General features: G+C 37.1%; 1 protein-coding gene across 3 annotated transcripts in view; it reads right to left on the bottom strand.

The window, feature by feature from the left end:
- The window catches only part of LOC106062095 (calcitonin gene-related peptide type 1 receptor-like), a 176,958-nt gene that overhangs the window by 127,917 nt on the left and 23,209 nt on the right, over positions 1-25,832 (bottom strand). The gene's annotated exons all lie outside the window — the stretch shown is intronic.

The following is a 25,832-nucleotide window of genomic DNA, read 5'->3' as shown; positions in this document are numbered from 1 at the left end:
TTGAAAGGTGGTTAGGGTTAGGTACCCTACCGAAAGGCCCACCAGCTTGCTCTAGCAGGTATAAATGAGAGTAATGTTCTTGGGATGTACAACTATATTCCTACAGTGCAATGTTCTTCTTGACGTGCACAGCTATATCTCTACAGTGCAATGTTCTTCTGGAGGTGCACAGCTATATCTCTACAGTGCAATGTTCTTCTTAAGGTGCACAGCTATATCCCTACAATGCAATGTTCTTCTGGAGGTGCACAGCTATATCTCTACAGTGCAATGTTCTTCTTAAGGTGCACAGCTATATCCCTACAATGCAATGTTCTTCTGGAGGTGCACAGCGATATCCCTAATGCAATGTTCTTCTTGAGGCGCACAGCTATAGCCCTACAGTGCAATGTTCTTCTGGAGGTGCACAGCTATATCCCTACAGTGCAATGTTCTTCTTGAGGTGCTCAGCTATATCCCTAGTGCAATGTTATTTTTGAGGTGCTCAGCTATATCCCTAGTGCAATGTTATTTTTGAGGTGCTCAGCTATATCACTAGTGCAATGTTCTTCTTGAGGTGCTCAGCTATATCCCTACCTTTTTCAACTTTACGTGGCTGTGTGTTGGGTACCATTGAAAGATTAGACCAAGAATGTGTGCACTAAAAGCTTAGGTTAAAAAAATATTTCTTCAAATACAAAGATGACAGTCGAAAGAGAAGAACTAACTGATAAGAGACGCTTGCTACTAAATATAGATCAGGCTATCAGCCAGCTGTGGCAGTATTTTGGTTTCACAACAAGGGGACAAACCCTTTGATATTGTCTTTATTAGATTGTCATATTTCATTATTTTAGTAATTTTTTAGTTATTTTTTGTAATACCACTACAGCATGTTTCAATGCTGTGATAAAGAAATCTAATACAAATACTCAATTAAACACAACTGTTGCTTCGATCGACATCCCAGGCTAGTTGAATAGAAAACATTACAGTTGTTAAGCTTTTTAGGCACGAAAGTGTGTTGACGGACATTTTAGAAAGCATTCTCTTTCAACACTTTCTTTTATACACCGGAGACACCAATAGCTAACTATTTATAGATTTTGTCCGAGTGTGTATGAACATCTCAAATGAAGAAAGTGTACGCTTAAAGTAGGACATAGGACACGTCAAAACACAAAACTGCATTGATTATGTATTTGTGCACGTGAGTTTAAACACATGGTCAATGTTCATTCAAGGCTCACTGTACTGCTAGAAGCTGGCCTAAACCAATTTTAAAATGTCAGCAAACGATAAGAATAGATAACTATGACCTTGACTTTTTCTTGCCCCATCATATATAAAAATAAACAAAAGAAAAAAAAAACAAACAAACTCAAAAATGAGTGGTTTCAAACTGCTTTGGTTCCTACAGAAAGGTTGCAATGACAAACAGGATTCAATCCCAAAGCGAACATAGAATTAACAAAATGCCACGAGGATAGCAATATTTTTATGGCGACTCTCTCGCCGGCTCAAGGTAGTGGGGGCTGCAATCCGACTTGACTTGCTAGTGATATCTCTATGAATTACAATGAACTGTTTCTGTTCTTAGTGAAGTGTACATTTTTGTGTAAGGTTTTTTTTTACAATACCTCTAGTCGTCAGAACGTTGTGGAACCTGTAACCAGCCTGGATGTTGATCTCAAAAATGGCTCTTACCATTTTCCTACAAATTTAGCGGTCTATCGATATCGCTGAGAAAAGAATTACTAACTCGTTGGCCATATGGGGAAGACTCTAATTTGACCACTATCTTTTTTCAAAGTAAACATAAATAAATGTAAATTTGGCTTGAGATAAAGAATTACATAGATCTAGCGCCAACATTGGTTTTGAAAGGACTATCGCGTTCTTGAAAGGACTATCGCGTTCTTGAAAGGACTATCGCGTTCTTGAAAGGACTATCGCGTTCTTGAAAGGACTATCGCGTTCTTGAAAGGACTGTCGCGTTCTTGAAAGGGCTATTGTGTTCTTGAAAGGACTATCGCGTTCTTGAAAGGACTATAGCGTTCTTGAAAGGACTGTCGCGTTCTTGAAAGGGCTATTGTGTTCTTGAAAGGGCTATCGTGTTCTTGAAAGGACTATCGCGTTCTTGAAAGGACTATCGCGTTCTTGAAAGGACTATCGCGTTCTTGAAAGGACTATCGCGTTCTTGAAAGGACTGTCGCGTTCTTGAAAGGGCTATTGTGTTCTTGAAAGGGCTATCGTGTTCTTGAAAGGACTATCGCGTTCTTAAAAGGACTATCGCGTTCTTGAAAGGACTATCGCGTTCTTGAAAGGACTATCGCGTTCTTGAAAGGACTGTCGCGTTCTTGAAAGGACTATCGCGTTCTTGAAAGGACTGTCGCGTTCTTGAAAGGGCTATCGTGTTCTTGAAAGGGCTATTGTGTTCTTGAAAGGACTATCGCGTTCTTGAAAGGACTGTCGCGTTCTTGAAAGGGCTATTGTGTTCTTGAAAGGGCTATCGTGTTCTTGAAAGGACTATCGCGTTCTTGAAAGGACTATCGCGTTCTTAAAAGGACTATCGCGTTCTTGAAAGGACTATCGCGTTCGTGAATTTCCGAATGTAAGACTTTATTGATTCAAGAGTTTAATAAATGAATGTTCAGGACAATGTTAAAGTCTAGATTTAGAGGCTTATCATCGGAATTAGTCAATAATAATAAAACAACAACAACATCGCATAGTCAGCCGTAGTGTACCGATATTATGAGATAACCGAGTCAGTTTAAAGCTGTTTCAAGTTTATTGAAAGTTTATCTAAGCTTTACTTATATTTCTTTGTGTTGGGTAGAGCAACTACAGTATACATCTAGATCTAGAAGTGGATCTAGGTCTAGTCTAGATCTTCAGTGTTCTAAATAAGAAGTCTAGGTCTAGTCCTAGATGCAGATGTCCATATAAAAGAGCATACCAACAAATAATCACATCCATCTCATTGCCCACTGGCCGAATCAGAAACCTCGTACGTTAAAGAATCTGACGATGTCACGTGTTCGATACCCGGTTTGAACCAAATATTTTATTTTTTTTTCAAATTATTATTTTATGATATTTTAAATTAAAAAATGGAGCATTGTATTTTTTAAAAATATATTTTTAATGTTTTTCTTCTTTAATATTCGGCTTTCGTGGATGTTTCAAGCTGATAGCAGAAACAGTCACCAAAACAAGTGAAGGAATGGCTGGTGTACAATATATGGCTAAAATAGTCTTCCGACCCTGAAGTGTCTTGCTATCAGTGTAGTAAATTATGCACAGCCAGCCCGCTGTCACTTGGATCGTTACCCCTCTCCTCTCACCCCCCACCCTATCGATCACTACACTAGACTGGTAAAGTATCTGGTGATTAAACAAGCCGCTACAACAAACAAAAGACACGAGCACCCGACGAGTGCTTTATGACAGACTGTGGAAACATATCTGCACATATGACAGCGCGAAAGAAAAAACAATTCTTAAACCTGTCCAGTTTTACCTGTCGTCCATCTTTCTCCCCCTCCCCCGCGCTGCGTTTCCGATAACCTGATTATCTTTTTTTTCTTCCTTTGGCGGCGCCCATGAGAAAAAAAAAGATAATATAGATGACAATCGGTAAAACGTGGATATTTGGCAGCTAGTTAGCGTTAGTGTTAGGGTCTAGAAGAGTAAACCCGGTGTCAAGGTATTGAGTGAATCTTGAATGAGAATCAATGAACAGAGAACAAGGACATGTCAATCGATCTATTGCCTTACTGCACCTCTTAGACTATGTTGGATGATGTCACTCGATCTATTGCCTTACTGCACCTCTTAGACTATGTTGGATGATGACACTCAATCTATTGACTGCACCTCTTAGACTATGTTGGATGATGTCAATCGATCTATTGCCTTACTGCACCTCTTAGACTATGTTGGATGATGTCAATCGATCTATTGCCTGACTGCACCTCTTAGACTATGTTGGATGATGACACTCGATCTATTGACTTACTGCACCTCTTAGACTATGTTGGATGATGTCAATCGATCTATTGCCTTACTGCACCTCTTAGACTATGTTGGATGATGACACTCGATCTATTGACTGCACCTCTTAGACTATGTTGGATGATGTCAATCGATCTATTGCCTTACTGCACCTCTTAGACTATGTTGGATGATGTCAATCGATCTATTGCCTTACTGCACCTCTTAGACTATGTTGGATGATGTCAATCGATCTATTGCCTTACTGCACCTCTTAGACTATGTTGGATGATGTCAATCGATCTATTGCCTTACTGCACCTCTTAGACTATGTTGGATGATGACACTCGATCTATTGCCTTACTGCACCTCTTAGACTATGTTGGATGATGACACTCGATCTATTGCCTTACTGCACCTCTTAGACTATGTTGGATGATGTCAATCGATCTATTGCCTTACTGCACCTCTTAGACTATGTTGGATGATGTCAATCGATCTATTGCCTTACTGCACCTCTTAGACTATGTTGGATGATGTCAATCGATCTATTGCCTTACTGCACCTCTTAGACTATGTTGGATGATGTCAATCGATCTATTGCCTGACTGCACCTCTTAGACTATGTTGGATGATGACACTCGATCTATTGCCTTACTGCACCTCTTAGACTATGTTGGATGATGACACTCGATCTATTGCCTTACTGCACCTCTTAGACTATGTTGGATGATGACACTCGATCTATTGACTGCACCTCTTAGACTATGTTGGATGATGTCAATCGATCTATTGCCTTACTGCACCTCTTAGACTATGTTGGATGATGTCAATCGATCTATTGCCTTACTGCACCTCTTAGACTATGTTGGATGATGTCAATCGATCTATTGCCTGACTGCACCTCTTAGACTATGTTGGATGATGACACTCGATCTATTGCCTTACTGCACCTCTTAGACTATGTTGGATGATGACACTCGATCTATTGCCTTACTGCACCTCTTAGACTATGTTGGATGATGACACTCGATCTATTGACTGCACCTCTTAGACTATGTTGGATGATGTCAATCGATCTATTGCCTTACTGCACCTCTTAGACTATGTTGGATGATGTCAATCGATCTATTGCCTTACTGCACCTCTTAGACTATGTTGGATGATGTCAATCGATCTATTGCCTGACTGCACCTCTTAGACTATGTTGGATGATGACACTCGATCTATTGCCTTACTGCACCTCTTAGACTATGTTGGATGATGACACTCGATCTATTGACTTACTGCACCTCTTAGACTATGTTGGATGATGTCACTCGATCTATTGCCTTACTGCACCTCTTAGACTATGTTGGATGATGACACTCGATCTATTGACTGCACCTCTTAGACTATGTTGGATGATGTCAATCGATCTATTGCCTTACTGCACCTCTTAGACTATGTTGGATGATGTCAATCGATCTATTGCCTTACTGCACCTCTTAGACTATGTTGGATGATGTCAATCGATCTATTGCCTGACTGCACCTCTTAGACTATGTTGGATGATGACACTCGATCTATTGCCTTACTGCACCTCTTAGACTATGTTGGATGATGTCAATCGATCTATTGCCTTACTGCACCTCTTAGACTATGTTGGATGATGTCAATCGATCTATTGCCTTACTGCACCTCTTAGACTATGTTGGATGATGTCAATCGATCTATTGCCTGACTGCACCTCTTAGACTATGTTGGATGATGACACTCGATCTATTGCCTTACTGCACCTCTTAGACTATGTTGGATGATGTCACTCGATCTATTGCCTTACTGCACCTCTTAGACTATGTTGGATGATGACACTCGATCTATTGACTGCACCTCTTAGACTATGTTGGATGATGTCAATCGATCTATTGCCTTACTGCACCTCTTAGACTATGTTGGATGATGTCAATCGATCTATTGCCTGACTGCACCTCTTAGACTATGTTGGATGATGACACTCGATCTATTGACTTACTGCACCTCTTAGACTATGTTGGATGATGTCACTCGATCTATTGCCTTACTGCACCTCTTAGACTATGTTGGATGATGACACTCGATCTATTGACTGCACCTCTTAGACTATGTTGGATGATGTCAATCGATCTATTGCCTTACTGCACCTCTTAGACTATGTTGGATGATGTCAATCGATCTATTGCCTTACTGCACCTCTTAGACTATGTTGGATGATGTCAATCGATCTATTGCCTGACTGCACCTCTTAGACTATGTTGGATGATGACACTCGATCTATTGCCTTACTGCACCTCTTAGACTATGTTGGATGATGACACTCGATCTATTGCCTGACTGCACCTCTCTTAGACTATGTTGGATGATGACACTCGATCTATTGCCTGACTGCACCTCTCTTAGACTATGTTGGATGATGACACTCGATCTATTGACTTACTGCACCTCTTAGACTATGTTGGATGATGACACTCGATCTATTGCCTGACTGCACCTCTTAGACTATGTTGGATGATGTCACTCGATCTATTGCCTGCACCTCTTAGACTATGTTGGATGATGACACTCGATCTATTGACTTACTGCACCTCTTAGACTATGTTGGATGATGACACTCGATCTATTGCCTTACTGCACCTCTTAGACTATGTTGGATGATGTCACTCGATCTATTGCCTGCACCTCTTAGACTATGTTGGATGATGACACTCGATCTATTGACTTACTGCACCTCTTAGACTATGTTGGATGATGACACTCGATCTATTGACTTACTGCACCTCTTAGACTATGTTGGATGATGTCACTCGATCTATTGCCTGCACCTCTTAGACTATGTTGGATGATGACACTCGATCTATTGACTTACTGCACCTCTTAGACTATGTTGGATGATGACACTCGATCTATTGCCTTACTGCACCTCTTAGACTATGTTGGATGATGACACTCGATCTATTGACTGCACCTCTTAGACTATGTTGGATGATGACACTCGATCTATTGCCTCTTAGACTATGTTGGATGATGACACTCGATCTATTGCCTCTTAGACTATGTTGGATGATGACACTCGATATATTGCCTTACTGCACCTCTTAGACTATGTTGGATGATGACACTCGATCTATTGACTGCACCTCTTAGACTATGTTGGATGATGACACTCGATCTATTGACTGCACCTCTTAGACTATGTTGGATGATGACACTCGATCTATTGACTGCACCTCTTAGACTATGTTGGATGATGTCACTCGATCTATTGACTGCACCTCTTAGACTATGTTGGATGATGACACTCGATCTATTGCCTCTTAGACTATGTTGGATGATGACACTCGATCTATTGCCTCTTAGACTATGTTGGATGATGACACTCGATCTATTGCCTTACTGCACCTCTTAGACTATGTTGGATGATGACACTCGAGTTTACAATTTCATTGACCTGTTTAGTTAAAATTTCAAAAAGAAAAAAAATATACAAATCAGACGTTTTGGTCAAGAAGTAGCTGGAGCTTTTGTCACCCCAAGCAGTGCCACATACAACCTATCCTAAATTAAACTTCTATGAATAAACATGGCATGTTGAGCACAATAGTAAAAGCACTTAAGTAACTCGGTTACTGAGAGAAGAAGGGGAAGAAAATAGGGCGAAACAGAAAAGCCCCAAGGAGGACCTAAATCACGCACCCAAAACAGCACCAACCCCTAGCAGCGCCCAGGTCCCAGTATAACTCATTTTATAAGCATGGTGTTGTCAGTGTGTCACAACATTATACATTCCTACTCACACAAAGGTGGGCTTAGGGTCGTGGCCATTGTCTGACAAAACATTTCATGTTTCAAGAGAAAATAAAAAGCTTAATTTTTTTTAGTGTATCTTAAAACGTGTTTTTACATTATTTGAAAGGGATATATACAATGAAATGGACCTTAAAAGTTGCAATGTGAAAGTGATATATACAATGAAATGGACCTTAAAAGTTGCAATGTGAAAGGGATATATACAATGAAATGGACCTTAAAAGTTGCAATGTGAAAGGGATATATACAATGAAATGGACCCTAAAAGTTGCAATGTGAAAGTGATATATACAATGAAATGGACCTTAAAAGTTGCAATGTGAAAGTGATATATACAATGAAATGGACCTTAAAAGTTGCAATGTGAAAGGGATATATACAATGAAATGGACCTTAAAAGTTGCAATGTTAAAGGAATATATACAATGAAATGGACCTTAAAAGTTGCAATGTGAAAGGGATATATACAATGAAATGGACGTTAAAAGTTGCAATGTGAAAGGGATATATACAATGAAATGGACCTTAAAAGTTGCAATGTGAAAGTGATATATACAATGAAATGGACCTTAAAAGTTGCAATGTGAAAGGGATTTATACAATGAAATGGACCTTAAAAGTAGCAATGTGAAAGGGATATATACAATGAAATGGACCTTAAAAGTTGCAATGTGAAAGGGATATATACAATGAAATGGACCCTAAAAGTTGCAATGTGAAAGGGATATATACAATGAAATGGACCTTAAAAGTTGCAATGTGAAAGTGATATATACAATGGAAATGGACCTTAAAAGTTGCAATGTGAAAGGGATATATACAATGAAATGGACCTTAAAAGTTGCAATGTGAAAGGGATATATACAATGAAATGGACCTTAAAAGTTGCAATGTGAAAGGGATATATACAATGAAATGGACCTTAAAAGTTTCAATGTGAAAGGGATATATACAATGAAATGGACCTTAAAAGTTGCAATGTGAAAGGAATATATACAATGAAATAGACCTTAAAAGTTGCAATGTGAAAGGGATATATACAATGAAATGGACCTTAAAAGTTGCAATGTGGAAGTGATATATACAATGAAATGGACCTTAAAAGTTGCAATGTGAAAGTGATATATACAATGAAATGGACCTTAAAAGTTGCAATGTGAAAGTGATATATACAATGAAATGGACCTTAAAAGTTGCAATGTGAAAGGGATATATACAATGAAATGGACCTTAAAAGTTGCAATGTGAAAGGGATATATACAATGAAATGGACCTTAAAAGTTGCAATGTGAAAGGGATATATACAATGAAATGGACCCTAAAAGTTGCAATGTGAAAGTGATATATACAATGAAATGTACCTTAAAAGTTGCAATGTGAAAGGGATATATACAATGAAATGGACCTTAAAAGTTTCAATGTGAAAGGGATATATACAATGAAATGGACCTTAAAAGTTTCAATGTGAAAGGGATATATACAATGAAATGGACCTTAAAAGTTGCAATGTGAAAGGGATATATACAATGAAATGGACCTTAAAAGTTGCAATGTCAAAGGGATATATACAATGAAATGGACCTTAAAAGTTGCAATGTGGAAGTGATATATACAATGGAAATGGACCCTAAAAGTTGCAATGTGAAAGGGATATATACAATGAAATGGACCTTAAAAGTTGCAATGTGAAAGTGATATATACAATGAAATGGACCTTAAAAGTTTCAATGTGAAAGGGATATATACAATGAAATGGACCTTAAAAGTTGCAATGTGAAAGGGATATATACAATGAAATGGACCTTAAAAGTTGCAATGTCAAAGGGATATATACAATGAAATGGACCTTAAAAGTTGCAATGTGGAAGTGATATATACAATGGAAATGGACCCTAAAAGTTGCAATGTGAAAGTGATATATACAATGGAAATGGACCTTAAAAGTTGCAATGTGAAAGTGATATATACAATGGAAATGGACCTTAAAAGTTGCAATGTGAAAGTGATATATACAATGAAATGGACCTTAAAAGTTGCAATGTGAAAGGGATATATACAATGAAATGGAACTTAAAAGTTGCAATGTGAAAGGGATATATACAATGAAATGGACCTTAAAAGTTGCAATGTGAAAGGGATATATACAATGAAATGGACCTTAAAAGTTGCAATGTGAAAGGGATATATACAATGAAATGGACCTTAAAATTTGCAATGTGAAAGGGATATATACAATGAAATGGACCTTAAAAGTTGCAATGTGAAAGGGATATATACAATGAAATGGACCTTAAAAGTTGCAATGTGGAAGTGATATATACAATGGAAATGGACCCTAAAAAATGAAATGTGAAAGTGATATATACAATGGAAATGGACCTTAAAAGTTGCAATGTGAAAGTGATATATACAATGGAAATGGACCTTAAAAGTTTCAATGTGAAAGTGATATATACAATAAAATGGACCTTAAAAGTTGCAATGTGAAAGGGATGTATACAATGAAATGGACCTTAAAAGTTGCAATGTGAAAGGGATATATACAATGAAATGGACCTTAAAAGTTGCAATGTGAAAGGGATATATACAATGAAATGGACCTTAAAAGTTTCAATGTGAAAGGGATATATACAATGAAATGGACCTTAAAAGTTGCAATGTGAAAGGGATATATACAATGAAATGGACCTTAAAAGTTGCAATGTGAAAGGGATATATACAATGAAATGGACCTTAAAAGTTGCAATGTGAAAGGAATATATACAATGAAATGGACCTTAAAAGTTGCAATGTGAAAGGGATATATACAATGAAATGGACCTTAAAAGTTGCAATGTGAAAGTGATATATACAATGGAAATGGACCTTAAAAGTTGCAATGTGAAAGGGATATATACAATGAAATGGACCTTAAAAGTTGCAATGTGAAAGGGATATATACAATGAAATGGACCTTAAAAGTTGCAATGTGAAAGGTATATATACAATGAAATGGACCTTAAAAGTTGCAATGTGAAAGGGATATATACAATGAAATGGACCTTAAAAGTTGCAATGTGAAAGTGATATATACAATGGAAATGGACCTTAAAAGTTGCAATGTGAAAGGGATATATACAATGAAATGGACCTTAAAAGTTGCAATGTGAAAGGGATATATACAATGAAATGGACCTTAAAAGTTGCAATGTGAAAGGTATATATACAATGAAATGGACCTTAAAAGTTGCAATGTGAAAGTGATATATACAATGAAATGGACCTTAAAAGTTGCAATGTGAAAGGGATATATACAATGAAATGGACCTTAAAAGTTGCAATGTGAAAGGGATATATACAATGAAATGGACCTTAAAAGTTGCAATGTGAAAGGGATATATACAATGAAATGTACCTTAAAAGTTGCAATGTGAAAGGGATATATACAATGAAATGGACCTTAAAAGTTGCAATGTGAAAGGGATATATACAATGAAATGGACCTTAAAAGTTGCAATGTGAAAGGGGTATATACAATGAAATGGACGTTAAAAGTTGCAATGTGAAAGGGATATATACAATGAAATGGACCTTAAAAGTTGCAATGTGGAAGTGATATATACAATGGAAAAGGACCCTAAAAAATGAAATGTGAAAGTGATATATACAAAGGAAATGGACCTTAAAAGTTGCAATGTGAAAGTGATATATACAATGGAAATGGACCTTAAAAGTTGCAATGTGAAAGTGATATATACAATAAAATGGACCTTAAAAGTTGCAATGTGAAAGGGATATATACAATGAAATGGACCTTAAAAGTTGCAATGTGGAAGTGATATATACAATGGAAATGGACCTTAAAAGTTGCAATGTGAAAGTGATATATACAATGGAAATGGACCCTAAAAGTTGCAATGTGAAAGGGATATATACAATGGAAATGGACCCTAAAAGTTGCAATGTGAAAGGGATATATACAATGAAATGGACCTTAAAAGTTGCAATGTGAAAGTGATATATACAATGGAAATGGACCTTAAAAGTTGCAATGTGAAAGGGATATATACAATGAAATGGACCTTAAAAGTTGCAATGTGAAAGGGATATATACAATGAAATGGACCTTAAAAGTTGCAATGTGAAAGGGATATATACAATGAAATGGACCTTAAAAGTTGCAATGTGAAAGGGATATATACAATGAAATGGACCTTAAAAGTTGCAATGTGAAAGGGATACATACAATGAAATGGACCTTAAAAGTTGCAATGTGAAAGGGATACATACAATGAAATGGACCTTAAAAGTTGCAATGTGAAAGGGATATATACAATGAAATGGACCTTAAAAGTTGCAATGTGAAAGGGATATATACAATGAAATGGACCTTAAAAGTTGCAATGTGAAAGGGATATATACAATGAAATAAACCTTAAAAGTTGCAATGTGAAAGGGATATATACAATGAAATGGACGTTAAAAGTTGCAATGTGAAAGGGATATATACAATGAAATGGACGTTAAAAGTTGCAATGTGAAAGGGATATATACAATGAAATGGACCTTAAAAGTTGCAATGTGAAAGGGATATATACAATGAAATGGACCTTAAAAGTTGCAATGTGAAAGGGATATATACAATGAAATGGACCTTAAAAGTTGCAATGTGAAAGGGATATATACAATGAAATGGACCTTAAAAGTTGCAATGTGAAAGGGATATATACAATGAAATGGACCTTAAAAGTTGCAATGTGAAAGTGATATATACAATGAAATGGACCTTAAAAGTTGCAATGTGAAAGGGATATATACAATGGAAATGGACCTTAAAAGTTGCAATGTGAAGGGATATATACAATGAAATGGACCTTAAAAGTTGCAATGTGAAAGGGATATATACAATGAAATGGACCTTAAAAGTTGCAATGTGAAAGGGATATATACAATGAAATGGACCTTAAAAGTTGCAATGTGAAAGGGATATATACAATGGAAATGGACCTTAAAAGTTGCAATGTGAAAGGGATGTATACAATGGAAATGGACCTTAAAAGTTGCAATGTGAAAGGGATATATACAATGGAAATGGACCTTAAAAGTTGCAATGTGAAAGTGATATATACAATGGAAATGGACCTTAAAAGTTGCAATGTGAAAGGGATATATACAATGGAAATGGACCCTAAAAGTTGCAATGTGAAAAGGAAGGGGGTCTAAAACAATGTCTATTCGAGCAGTCCAGCATGTCATCCAGTACAGAGTATCAGGCTCGACTCCAGGTGTGTCATTTGAATGTTGAACTCTTGTAGCGCTGTAAAATGACCACCTGACATTTATTGAGGAAATTTAAGACAGACTGTCAATGTAGTGGTTATTGGACACTCTTTTGACTTCTAACCTCAGCAGCATCTCAAGGGTGAATATTTGCGAAACGTGAAGGAATGTTCATTTATTAATAATAATTATTTGCTTTTATATAGCGCTTTTCAAGGTGTCTGGGAGAAGGTTCTTCCATGCTGCCTTTAGAAGCTTAGTAAACACAACTCTGCTCGAATCGGGGGTCGACCTCGAACCCTTTCATAGGCAGCCAAGCCAAGTTCAAGCGTACCTCCTCTCGACCAGCGAGTCATAAATTTCGAGGTTCTCAAACCATTACTTAAGGTCTCTGAGTCCATATTTTCTTAGAAGTTTGTGTGTATGTATGTATGTATGTATGTATGTATGTATGTATGTATGTATGTATGTATGTATGTATGTATGTATGTGTGTATGTATGTATGTATGTATGTATGTGTTACGTGCGCATCTGAGTGTCAATGTGAAATGGTTTCGATTGCGTGTTGAAGGGAGGGGAGAACCAAAATGGAGGAATATGAACGAGAAAGTGTTTTCAGTGTTAATAAAGATGAAAGTATTTATAAACTGTGATTTGTCGTTTTCATGTCTAAAGAGTCTCATCAAATAGGAAGACGTAACAGTATGTATGTTTGTATATATGTATGTATGCATGTATGTATGTATGTATGTATGTATGTATGTATGTATGTATGTATGTATGTATGTTTGTATATATGTATGTTTGTATATATGTATGTATGTATGTATGTATGTATGTATGTTTGTATGTTTGTATGTATGTATGTATGTATGTATGCATGTATGTCCCGAATAAAAATAAAAACTGTATGACCAAATTGATCAAACTTGACATAAATGTTCCTTAGATCATGGTGGAGACCGTAGTGTATGTTTAATGTACCTCCCACATCCAAGAGGGGGGGGAAAACACAAAAACAAACAAAAAGTACCTAATGGTATCTCTATTAAAGGACGAAACTTTTTAACAAATCGGGTAAACCTGTTTTCACAGTATTTTATATTTGATATGAAACACAATATGATATGAATATGTCGCTAAACGGGCAAGCCCATTTTTAATCCAGTAGTCAAACCTAACCTAAGGCCCGCAAACCGCTGGTCATATCGGACTAGTAGGCCTAGTGTTTATAAATACAAAAGCTGATCAAGAAAATAAAATGTTGATACTGTCAAAGCTTTCTGTAAACATCAACTTCTGTTTTTTGTATAGCTAGGATTTGCAAATCATTTCCTCTTCTCTTACAATCAATATGTTACAAATATGTAACTCTTTGCTAGTAAATGTTCTGGATACCTATGATCACCTGTTATTGAATCGAAACAGACGATTATTTTATTGAACTTTTCGCGCCCAATTATTTCAAGCTATTTCTTCGTACATTCTGTGTCGCTATTAGCCGTTTTGATTTTTTTTTTCAGTTTTGAAGCTGAGTACTTCTGCTAGTAGATCGATGAAAACTCAATTTACTTTGACGCGTCAGAATTTATGACCGTAAGTTCCAGTACAGCGTGGCTCGAGCCAACGATACAGAGTCTAGGTCAGCTAAATGTATAATTATCTGTAGCTGCGTTGATAGAAAATGTCAGAAATTATTGTATTTTTCACCCAAATAAATAACTCCAAGAAAAGACTATTCCTAGAAGGGGGAGAGAAATAATTCCATCAAAACGATAATAGACATTAGGTATAATACCACTCTTACAGCGTCGCAGACTTCTCTCCCCCTTGAGATGATATTCTAGTCTTTCCGTTACGTCCCCTTAGTTCTGGTTTTGGCGGGAGATGTTACACACATTATTTATCGTTTGCTAGTCATCCCGCACGGAATGGTCTGAGAGAGACAATTGAACTTCCGGTTGCTTATTGGGAGTCTAAATGACTTTGTGGCTCTACATGATTGATTGTTTAAGGGCACTGCGTAGCTCTAGAACAACCTACTTTTGTAGAATGTGTGAACAAATAGTGTATCTTGATTAACCCATTCATGCCTCTTCATGATAAATAGAAAATTAATAAATATAGCGTAATTGAGGGATCGCATTAGGCAGTAAAGATTTAAAGCTGTACATATTATTTTATTCCTACATACTTTGAAGCTAATAAAGAATCTTTTCTATCATCCTCATCCAATTCGTTGGACTTGTTAGTATATACGGGCGTTCATTTATAACTGAAGATTATTTAAATCCTACCTGACAGCGGGAATGTATAGAGCTCGGGACCATTGCCATTGTGACGACGACAGTGCAAAGTTCCTACCACACGAACAGGCAGTTCTTCCCTTTAAAACCACTGAGGTAAAAAAAAAGCGGTTGCTCATTGTGCGTGTATACGTTTCCTTAAAATGTTGGGAGCAAATCGCGGAATTTAAATCTGGAACAAGCCTATAGAGTATTAGCCATGGCATGTCTAGATCAGGTCAATCTATAAATCCAATATTTTTAAGATTGTTAAGTGAAGAGCCTCTTCGCCAAATGTTTAGAAGAATGTTGTGTGTTGACTACCCAGCGGCGTAACAACCAAAGAGCAAAGGGGTTCATTTGAGACTGGGAACATTACTACTCCGAACGCTCTGAGAATATTACAACTCTGAACGCACTGGCAACATTACAGTTCAAACGCACTGGGAACATTGCAACTCCGAACGCACTTGGAACATTACAACTCTGAACGCTCTGAGGATATTAAAACTCTGAACACACAGGGATCATTACAATTCTCTTCGCAATTGGAACATTGCAACTTCAGACAAATGTCCACTGTCCAGCTTCAAAAAATGGGACATCTAAAATCCAAAGCATTATTTTAGTTTTAAGGGATAGTTTGCATGGGACCCGCACTTCCCTTTTCTTTAATGAGGTCCGTGCTTATAGTCCTTGGCATGGGCAACTGGACTCTTCTTGTTCTCAGCAAACACATGTAATCTTTCAGAGGTAATCGATCCTAGCGCAATGATTTTTTAAACAAATGTTTTATCGATGGCATGCGTGACTTTGTGCTCAATGAGAAACAATAAACAAAAAGTGCAAGCAGCCAAAAGATGAAGCAAGAAGAAAGGAGTTTATGATTTCAGACAAACTCATCGGCGAGCCCAATATGTCAATTGTTAGGAAAGCATTGCTTGTCGAAAAGCAGTTTAAAGGATAACAAGAATGAACGTGACTGACAGACAGACTGTAGGATACTACTAGCTTTTACCATTTTTTTATAGATTCTAAAAAGTGAAACATACACCCGAAAAATCGTTGAATATAAAATATACTTTTCAAAAAAACACGCAACTCTAAATTTGGACTCAATTTCTTTCATTGGCTTTGAAATTTTATGAACAATAACTCTACAGACGAAGCAAACAAAAATATTTTGTCTCAGATTTGTTTGTTTGGAACATCCAATGGCTGACTTAAGATGCGCAAAAGAACCAATGGTGGATGTTATCGATTGTGTCCCGGGCAGACGTATAAAATATAAATCAGGAAGAGGGTAATTACAAAAACTCCTATCGTCTGCTGACATAATTGCATATCAAAAATTCTGAAATACTAGACAATGGCTCAAAAAGTCAACCATTAGACTATTTTACGACAATCCAACAAACTTATTTCAATAAACATTAAAAAACAACAACTTGTATCTCAGAAATTTGCAAAAAACAAAAACAACACATTTATGTAGATTTATTGTTATTCAGAATAATGTCTAGTCATTATTGGAACAGTCTCTTGTGATTCTCTGACCATGTTCTTAAAGTTGAAAGCGACTAGAAGATCAAATAAGACTCGATGAAGATCATTGCTTCAAACTGAGGAGCTTGGTTGAGGAAGTCTTGTAGAGTGCATCTTTACTCTTTTAATTTCATGTGTTTTCTTATGGGAAATAAATACACCAGGACAAAATGTAGTTTAAACCTGGAATCATGGAATTGACTAATACATGCGCTTTGTTTTATTAGTCCGGAACGTACAAACTTAAATTTTCAATATAAACACTTATTAACTTTTATACACTCTTTTATACACTCTATAGGGCAGATGATGTAAAGGTCATCTGTTTCTGTGGCCCACGGTTATCGAGGGTGTCATGTGTTCAGCACAACGACCAACCGCCTTTACTTTTCCCCAACTAATGTTAGGTACCCATTAGAGCTTGATGGACTCAGTGGCGCCCAAAAAGATCCCGAATTCAGAACCCCAGTCTTCACCAAGATAGCCAAGCGCTGTACAGCTCAGCCACCGCTCCCCTTTAGTAGCTAGATCTATATAAACTGCAACCATGAGTAAGACCATAAATACTATTTAGAAACACGGTGTCGTTGTTACAAAATATATTAACAAAATCTAAACATAAATTATAAACTGTACTTAAACTATAAACTAGTATGAACTATATAAACTATAAACTATATATATATATAAAATCTAAATTATGCAAAAAAATTTTCTCTGTATACAAATTCTAAGCTAAAGACCATATCTGCGGTTATTTATACATATTACTTTGATGATTTCAAAAAGAGAATTTTTAATGAGATTTTTTTGTCTAAATACAATTTAACATTGATGTAAAGTCTGCTAAGTTGTTTAGACTAATTATGCCATCTCAAATGACTAATGGTTATGAGTTGTCTAGAAATAAAAACATAAAGAAACATTTAAAAGGGAAAATCATTTTTTTTTATAAATATTAACATTGTTCGAAAATGGACGCATGGTATATTTGTACTGAAACTTCCATGTTTGGACGGGTTTGTTTTTATCAACGAATAACTTTTATAGTTTATATATGGTTAGGGTTATCTAGGTATACAAAGTAAGTGTTATCTGTGTTTTCTCCCAGTACCTTCTGTGTCTCTAAGAAAACATTGTGAGTCTCACTTGTATCAAGTCTACATACACGACTAGGGAGACATCTGGAAGTGGACCTTCACTTTCACAAATTTACCTCCTGCCAACTACTTTCACTCACTAGAAACACCCGACATTTTCTCTCCTCCCATATGGGAGTCCCTGCTATAAAACAAAATCCGGTCCAAACTAGTAAAAAAGAGTAGAGAAACGTAGTGAATGACTCCCCACTCCCTCCCTGAAAACTCTCATCTGTAAAGATTCACATTCGGAGAGCACGGCTCCGGGTCTTCTCACATCTGCTGTCAGCTCCATCTTGTCGATTTCATGGCGTCCCTGGCAAGACATAATTATACCGCTTAACTAATAATAACAGGCACAAGAGAAACCATTACGGAGCAGGGACGGGCTGTGTCTCCGGGACTAAACGAGACCTGAAAAGAGTGCAATTAACCAAACGATACTGCTGATCGGATGCGAGTGGGACGCTCAAAGCGAGGATCTCCTATCTACTCGCCTTGAAGACGTCTCCGTTGGCGGGTAATGTGACTGGGCAGACGTGGGGTGACCGGATGTGGTTGCTATTCAGACACGCACTTGCGTCTAAAAATGGTACTCTCGCAAAGTGGCGGATATAGTTAGTGAGCTCGTTTCGCGCCGTACGCTCTATTGATCACGTGACCATTTTTCCCGAAGCTCTCTGTCTCACGCAACCATCTCTTTATCTTCTTAGTTGACGTCGATTAAATGATCAAACGTGATAAGATGATAAGATTAGTAAACAACTTTGATTTGCTTCAGGAAGTCTGTGTAAGCTAAAGGAACCTAATGTATTTCAATTGTTCAAACACGTCATCCAAGATAGAGACGTCTGAGAGATGTCTGAACAGGACAGGTGGCGCAGAAAATGTCCCACTAACACTACAACACGCAGAAAGTGAGTTTCAGTGTCGGCTATCGTCCCACCGGAAAGAGGGGCTATTTCTCTTTCATTATCCCCACCAAACTCATGTTTTTCTGGCCTTTTAGAGTTTTTTTTTATTGAGTGACGCAAAATATACTAGAGTCAGTTAGAGAGAAAGAGTTAGAGACAGAGAAAAAGAGAGGCAGAGAGTGGCAGAGTGAAAAAGATCCAGATAAAAAGATCCAAGAACTGGACCAAGACAACTAAGTCGTTAGCTAAGCCATCATTAAAGTCAGAGTGCGAGGAAGTTCGATAGTGTCTGATGGTAAAAGTGTCTAATACAGCTACTAAAGATTTGTCAATATCAAAGATGCGATCATAAGAAAATGTCAGCTGCATGTCCAACAGACCTAGTGATGGTATGTCATAACAGGTAGGCCAAAACTACAATCACACATATTTGTGTTCTGATGTGTAGGCAATAAGAATGCGAATCAAGCCTATATACATAATAGTCAGGTCTTAGCCTAATGGTTTGAGCGCTAGGCCTAAAGAGACTCTAATCGGACCCGAAGTCATATACAAACAAAGTGACTTAAAGGCGAATTAAACAGTAGAAAATAAACCTCATTTCTTTTCTACGAAAGTTTTGAAGATATAAGACAATGTTACTCTTGCAGATGTAAAAAAAAAGCATTTATCTATCTGACCACTAGATCGCAGTTCAAATTCTGGTTTATAAAATAAGCTTCGTGATTCATATTCATATATAAACTCGTTTAGGAAATCTTTGAGAACCTGACATAGGTTGGTTAAGGTATAAACACTACATGTGAACAACAGAAAATTCATCAATACTAATAGCATTATCGATGGTTCAATGGTCATGCGGTGTACGCAATGGACTGTCTTTCAGTCTTCTTGATGGTCCCGGGTTCATATCCTGCCTGCTGCCATCTCCCGTTGTCCTGCGGGAAGTTTAGACTAGGAACATGTAAAACTTTGAGGAACTCAAACAAAATATATGATACTATATTTATCTGAGGAGTGAGAGAGGGAGAGAAGTTGTTATCTATCTATATCAATATCCATATATCTATATTGCCCTTTTGTTTATCGCTTTGTTTTTTTAAAATCACAATGCTTAAAAGAAAAGATTTGCTTTATAACTGTATTTTCAAATAATAAAATAGTTAAGTGCCCTGATATATATTTTTTAAAGTCTATGGCTTAGAAAAGCACGAAATAAAGAAACATCAACAATTCATGACCAAATCTAATTTTCTCCCATGTCAATGAAATTTTGTTTTTTTCCGATGTAAAATTAACTTTGTATTACCTTTTTTCATTGGTCTGAAATGTATTTGGTAGTAAAAGCAATCAGTTCCTTTTCTGTCACGCTATGAAAACACTTCCGATTTTAGCTCGGATCAATGACTTCATAAGAAAGCAATATTCTGTTCTAGTCATGTTTTGCTAGGGTTGATGGGATGATTGAAGTATTCCCCCCCCCCACACCTCCCATAAACACCGTTTTCTGTTTGACACCTTACACTTGGTCACAGCTGGACCAGCGCACACAGCGTCCAATACAGCCCTGTCTCTTCATTTCTTGTCTCTATAACACTAATCTATGTTGATACACTGGGATGTTTGTTATTTGTTTATTCTAAGCATCTTGATTCGTAAAGTTATCTCCGAAATCAGAAGTTTTATCGACACTAAGTTGATGGGCCATTAAGAGTTCTTTCATGTGGAGAAGTTTACTAAAGAGTTGTTCATTATAGTAACACATTTACATTGAGGGATATTAGCTCAGTAACTTCATGGCAGGTTAGTGACACCATGCCAGTGTTGTGACACAAAGCAAATATCATGACACCATGCCAGTATTGTTACTCAAAGCAAATATGACACCATGCCAGTGTTGTGAGACAAAGCAAATATCATGACACCATGCCAGTGTTGTGAGACAAAGCAAATATCATGACACCATGCCAGTGTTGTGAGACAAAGCAAATATCATGACACCATGCCAGTGTAGTGAGACAAAGCAAATATCATGACACTATGCCAGTGTTGTGAGACAAAGCAATATCATGACACCATTCCAGTGTTGTGACAGCATGCCAGGGTAGTGACACCAGACAGTGTAGTGATACCATGACAGTGTTGTGGCACCGTGTCGGGTTTGTGACACCATGACACCTTGCAGGGTTTTCACGCAACATTTAAGAAGGGCTATGTCAAATGTCACACCAAACCTTCAGCTTGGTGACCCAATTGTTAACGTGTTACTTGTGTGTATCTCCCTATTCTGTTCCAAACAAATATCAAATAATGTCATCCTATGCTTTCAAGTAATATCTGTTTTGAAAACAATAAGCTGTAACTTTTAATGTAGCTGCAATTTAAAAAAAACAACAGCTTTGAAGCTTTTAAAAAGTAATTTGATAATTCGAAATGTCATTCAAATGAGAATGAGACAATGGGGCGGTTTTTGAAAACACAAGAAGTTAATTGCTCAAAAACCCTAACCCTAACCCTAACCCCAGAAGCAAAAAAAAAAAAAAAAAGGAACCAAACTAATATTAAAGACAATTTTTAAGGGAACAAATTCTTTAATAAGACTACCACAAAAATGTTAATACTTAATGAGCATGAGATTACCTCAGGACCGTAGGGTAACATAGTACATTTTGTCTTTATGGTGCGTCCACAGCAAGAAATACTTGGCGGCGCCCAAACTATTCAAAGTTTTCTTTAATTAGCAACAATTGTCTGTTCCAACAAATGTCACGGGTCCATTTGAGCAGGCTGGACATCCTTTAAACTCAAAACTTCAATCGTTAATCTTCACGGAGATCCGAACTAAAACTCTTGAACCGCTCTACCACTCGGTCAGCAAGTACCTAATCAAAGTCTAAACTAAATGGAAACTAACAGCTCTCTCTCTCCATCATGACTAAGTGAAACCTAGTTGAGTTGATGGAACTCTGGGAGTACATAGGCCCTGGATTCAGTACCAATAACGACTTTATTGAAAGGTAGAAAGTACTAATGAAAGAAACTCAATTAGTAGCAGTTCATTGGTGTAGGGAACTCACGTGCCTGGTCTGTTTGTGTCCTTTGATATAGAACTTGATTGCACACACTGGAATGTGATGGAAAGATAGCATGTGTTTGGTGGCGGGGGAGAACTGAACGGCGCATGCGTATGGCAAAAAAAAAAAACTAAGAAAATCTTATAAATTACAGACGTTGCTTCAAAAGAGAAGATAGTTACGTCCTACGCGTGTCTACGTGTTCGTCTAGTGGTGCATGCTCATTAAAAACGTAACACGCTGCTAAGTCCTGTAAATTGAAGAGAATAAGTTTATTCTTTTTTAACGATGAAACAACTTAGAAATGAGTTTAAACAGACTTTCACTTTCATACGGAAGAAGCCCAAGAACGAGCAATGAAAGTTGTATCTATAATCAGAAAGATCCGAATTAGAGCTTTGTTTGTAAAATGTTTGTCATGTTTCGGATGTTCCTTCAGAGTTGAAGATAATCTACTTCCTAGTCCTAACCTCCAGCTGAACGACGAGGGTGGCAGTGGGCAGGGTTTGAACCCAGGACCATTGAGACAACCGAACAACAGTCCAGCGCGCACACTGCTCTACCAGGCATCTGGATTCGATAGTACATGTTATATGTTTTAAGTAGGTTTTGATATGCATTTCTAGCCGCTTCGATAAATGAGATTAATGAAAATTAACTAAAGAAATTCAATTTACACTGAAATTAATTAATTACCATAAGTGAGGCCCAACTTTAATATCTCGCAGACTTAAAAGCGACTTTTTGGAATACCTTTATTCAACTCGTATCTACCTTGAAAAACCTTCTGGGTGGGTTGGAGAAACCCGGACTCAGATCTCGAAAACGGCTATAGCCAAGTTTTTCTAGAACAGTTCATGTATAGTGTTGGAAAATAAATGACTAACTCGTGTGCCGCACTGGGTAGATTCTAGTTTGACCGTTATAATTTTTCAAAGTATAAAAAAACATTCAAACTGGAAGCAATTTATATTTAATAAACAACTCAGTTAACTGCGTCATGTCTTTACTAATGTTTTTTTTCTAAAGACAAATGTTTATTCTTTTTTCCTTTTTTTTTTTAATATGAAAAACTATAACGGTCAAACTACGGTTTTCTTATCTCAGCGATATTCATCAACTGTTACGTTTCATCCACCCTCCGCCTTCCAGGTTCCATGAAGTTCTAACTTGAATAGAGGTACTTTGAAAAAAAAAAGGAGCCCACATTCTACATTGACAAATAGGTCCTTGACACGCAGAAGCAATCAACCATTTTACTTTGACACAATATTGTGAATAGCTATCCAGCTTGCACTGTAGATCAATACAAAACTGACGCTTTATTTCCCCACCCCTTTAACTCTAGATCCTGACTTCCTCACACATTGGTGTATGGCGTGTCAATGACCCTTTAGAGAACTGACCTTCAGCTTGTAGGCCTGGTGTTAATTTGTACTAGAGCGACCAAGGTTAATTAACACTGACCAGCAGACGATCAGGCATTGGAGATCAAAAGAAAGTCTGTGATTTTTTTTTTTGGGATGATGAATGTCACACACACACACGCTGACATACCTCACACACACGCTGACATACCACACACACACACACGCTGACATACCACACACACACACGCTGACATACCACACACACACGCTGACATGCCACACACACATGCTGACATGCCACACACACACACGCTGACATACCATACACACACACTGACATACCATACACACACATGCACGCACACACTGACATACCACACACAAACACGCTGACATACCACACACAAACACACGCTGACATACCACACACACACTGACATACCACACACACACTGACATACCACACACACTATGCACATATGCTACCTACACGCGTCTAAGTTTCATAAACACTAAATCGTCGTTAAGCACCTATGAAAACAAAATGTAGAAATGACTTCAACATTGAATACAACTTTGAACAAGACATATCAATATCCTTTTCTGTGGAACTCGAAAGAGAAAAGGCCGCTAATAGTTTTGTGTAGTTCGTCTGTACGTCCGTCTGTCACGTCTAGACCTAAAAAAAAAAAAAGAAAAACGTTAATCTTGCAAAGTTCTAGAACTGCAGCTACTTTTGTTTTCTGATAGCGAATGGTTGGATTTAGGAACATCCTTCAAGTATTATTGGAACAAAAAAGTTTTGAGCCCAAATACGTTGCTCCTTGAACAACTTGTCCCAAACTTTTCTCAATCTCAGATTTTAAACAATTTTATAAATAAATGTGGGCCAATAAAAAGACCTGTTACGTCTTATAAATTAAAAGTAAGTCCAGTTCCACGTTCATACCTGACGATCTATTGAACAGAGAATGTAAAAGTCATCTTTTTTAACGGGTCACTGGTCATATGGCCAGCACTTACCGCAACTTCGGTAAAGTTAGGTGACCATTAGAGTTGGGTGGTCTCGGGAGTTCCTAAAAACACTGACCAGTTTGTAAGAATCAGCCAGACACACGATCTATTCACTTGTTGGGACAGTCTATATATATAGAGACTAGCCTCGGCTACATGTCATTACAAATAACCAAACGATAGTGTTTGTGTGTGTTGAGTGGTCAGTCGAGAAAAGCACACTACCATAATTAGTCAAGCATGTACAATACAGTTTACTTTTTACTTTATGTATATATAACCCTAACCATAACAATATACTAGGTCGTCACTAAGCCTAACAACCACTGTAAGAATGAAACGATAGGATTGGTTAGATATCTTAGATCAAAATATGCTTTCAGTGTTTTTGAGGGAAATGACGTTTGCCTAACCTAAAAACAAAATATCTAAGAAGACCCCCCGCCCCCTTTTTTTTTAGATGTCAAGAATATACAGTCTAATTTATTAAATACTTTTTTTCCTAAAAATTAATTAATTATTGGTAAAATGTTTACTACTAAGACTTTTTACGCAGAATTTAAATATGTCAATAACAAATTTGAAAAACCATCGGAGTTTCCCTTGAATGCCAACATTCCATTTCGTTTAATGAAACATCCGCTTTTTTTTGTTCCTGATTAAAGTGAAACTGGCTTCAAGATTAGCTTAATAGTGAATTGAAGGAAACTCATTCCCATTGTTATATAGAGGGTTTAGAAAAGCAGTAAAGATGGCACAGAAATTGTGTTGGCAAAAAATTATTTAAAATTGAATTCCATAAAAAACAATATTGCTTCAAGCCAATGTGGCAGTTCGTGCTGGCATGTTTGTTTTTTGTTTTGTAGCCATTTTTTTTTTGTCTTTGACGATCATTAAATAAAAAAAAGAAAGAACTAGAAGCCCTGTGATAGTGGCCAGGTGATAATTACAATGTATCGGCCAATGTGAGAGGGAACTTGAGATTTTGGGGCCTGAAGGGATTTTGACATGGTTCCAGTCTGAATTAAAACTTATTGAAAAGCCATTGCAAAGCGAATTGAAGATCTAACCCCATTTTACAAACGTATACACATCACATAAACACAATCAGAAATAATTTAAATTAAAATATGCATAAAGCACATAGAGTTCATTACATGGCAATGACTGTCAGGATATTGTATGATTAGCATAATGATTAGTAGACTTGCTAAGACTAAATTTGATAGTTGTGGTTGAATTGTAGTAAACATATCTTGTTCTCGGTGTTCTCCCAAAGATAGAAACTGCAAGACACGAATCAGATGTCTTAACTTACTTTCCGAATAAGTCTTTTTAAAGCTAAATGCTGAAAACTACGGCCCTCCGGCCGAATCAGGCCAGTTCTATTGGGACCCTCGTAAGATTTGTCTACAGTATATAATGAGA

Source organism: Biomphalaria glabrata, chromosome 1, assembly GCF_947242115.1.
Source record: "Biomphalaria glabrata chromosome 1, xgBioGlab47.1, whole genome shotgun sequence".
Classification (NCBI taxonomy): Eukaryota; Metazoa; Mollusca; class Gastropoda; family Planorbidae; genus Biomphalaria; species Biomphalaria glabrata.
The sequence above is the reverse complement of the archived record's forward strand: the minus strand, read 5'-3'. Positions and strand labels throughout refer to the sequence as shown.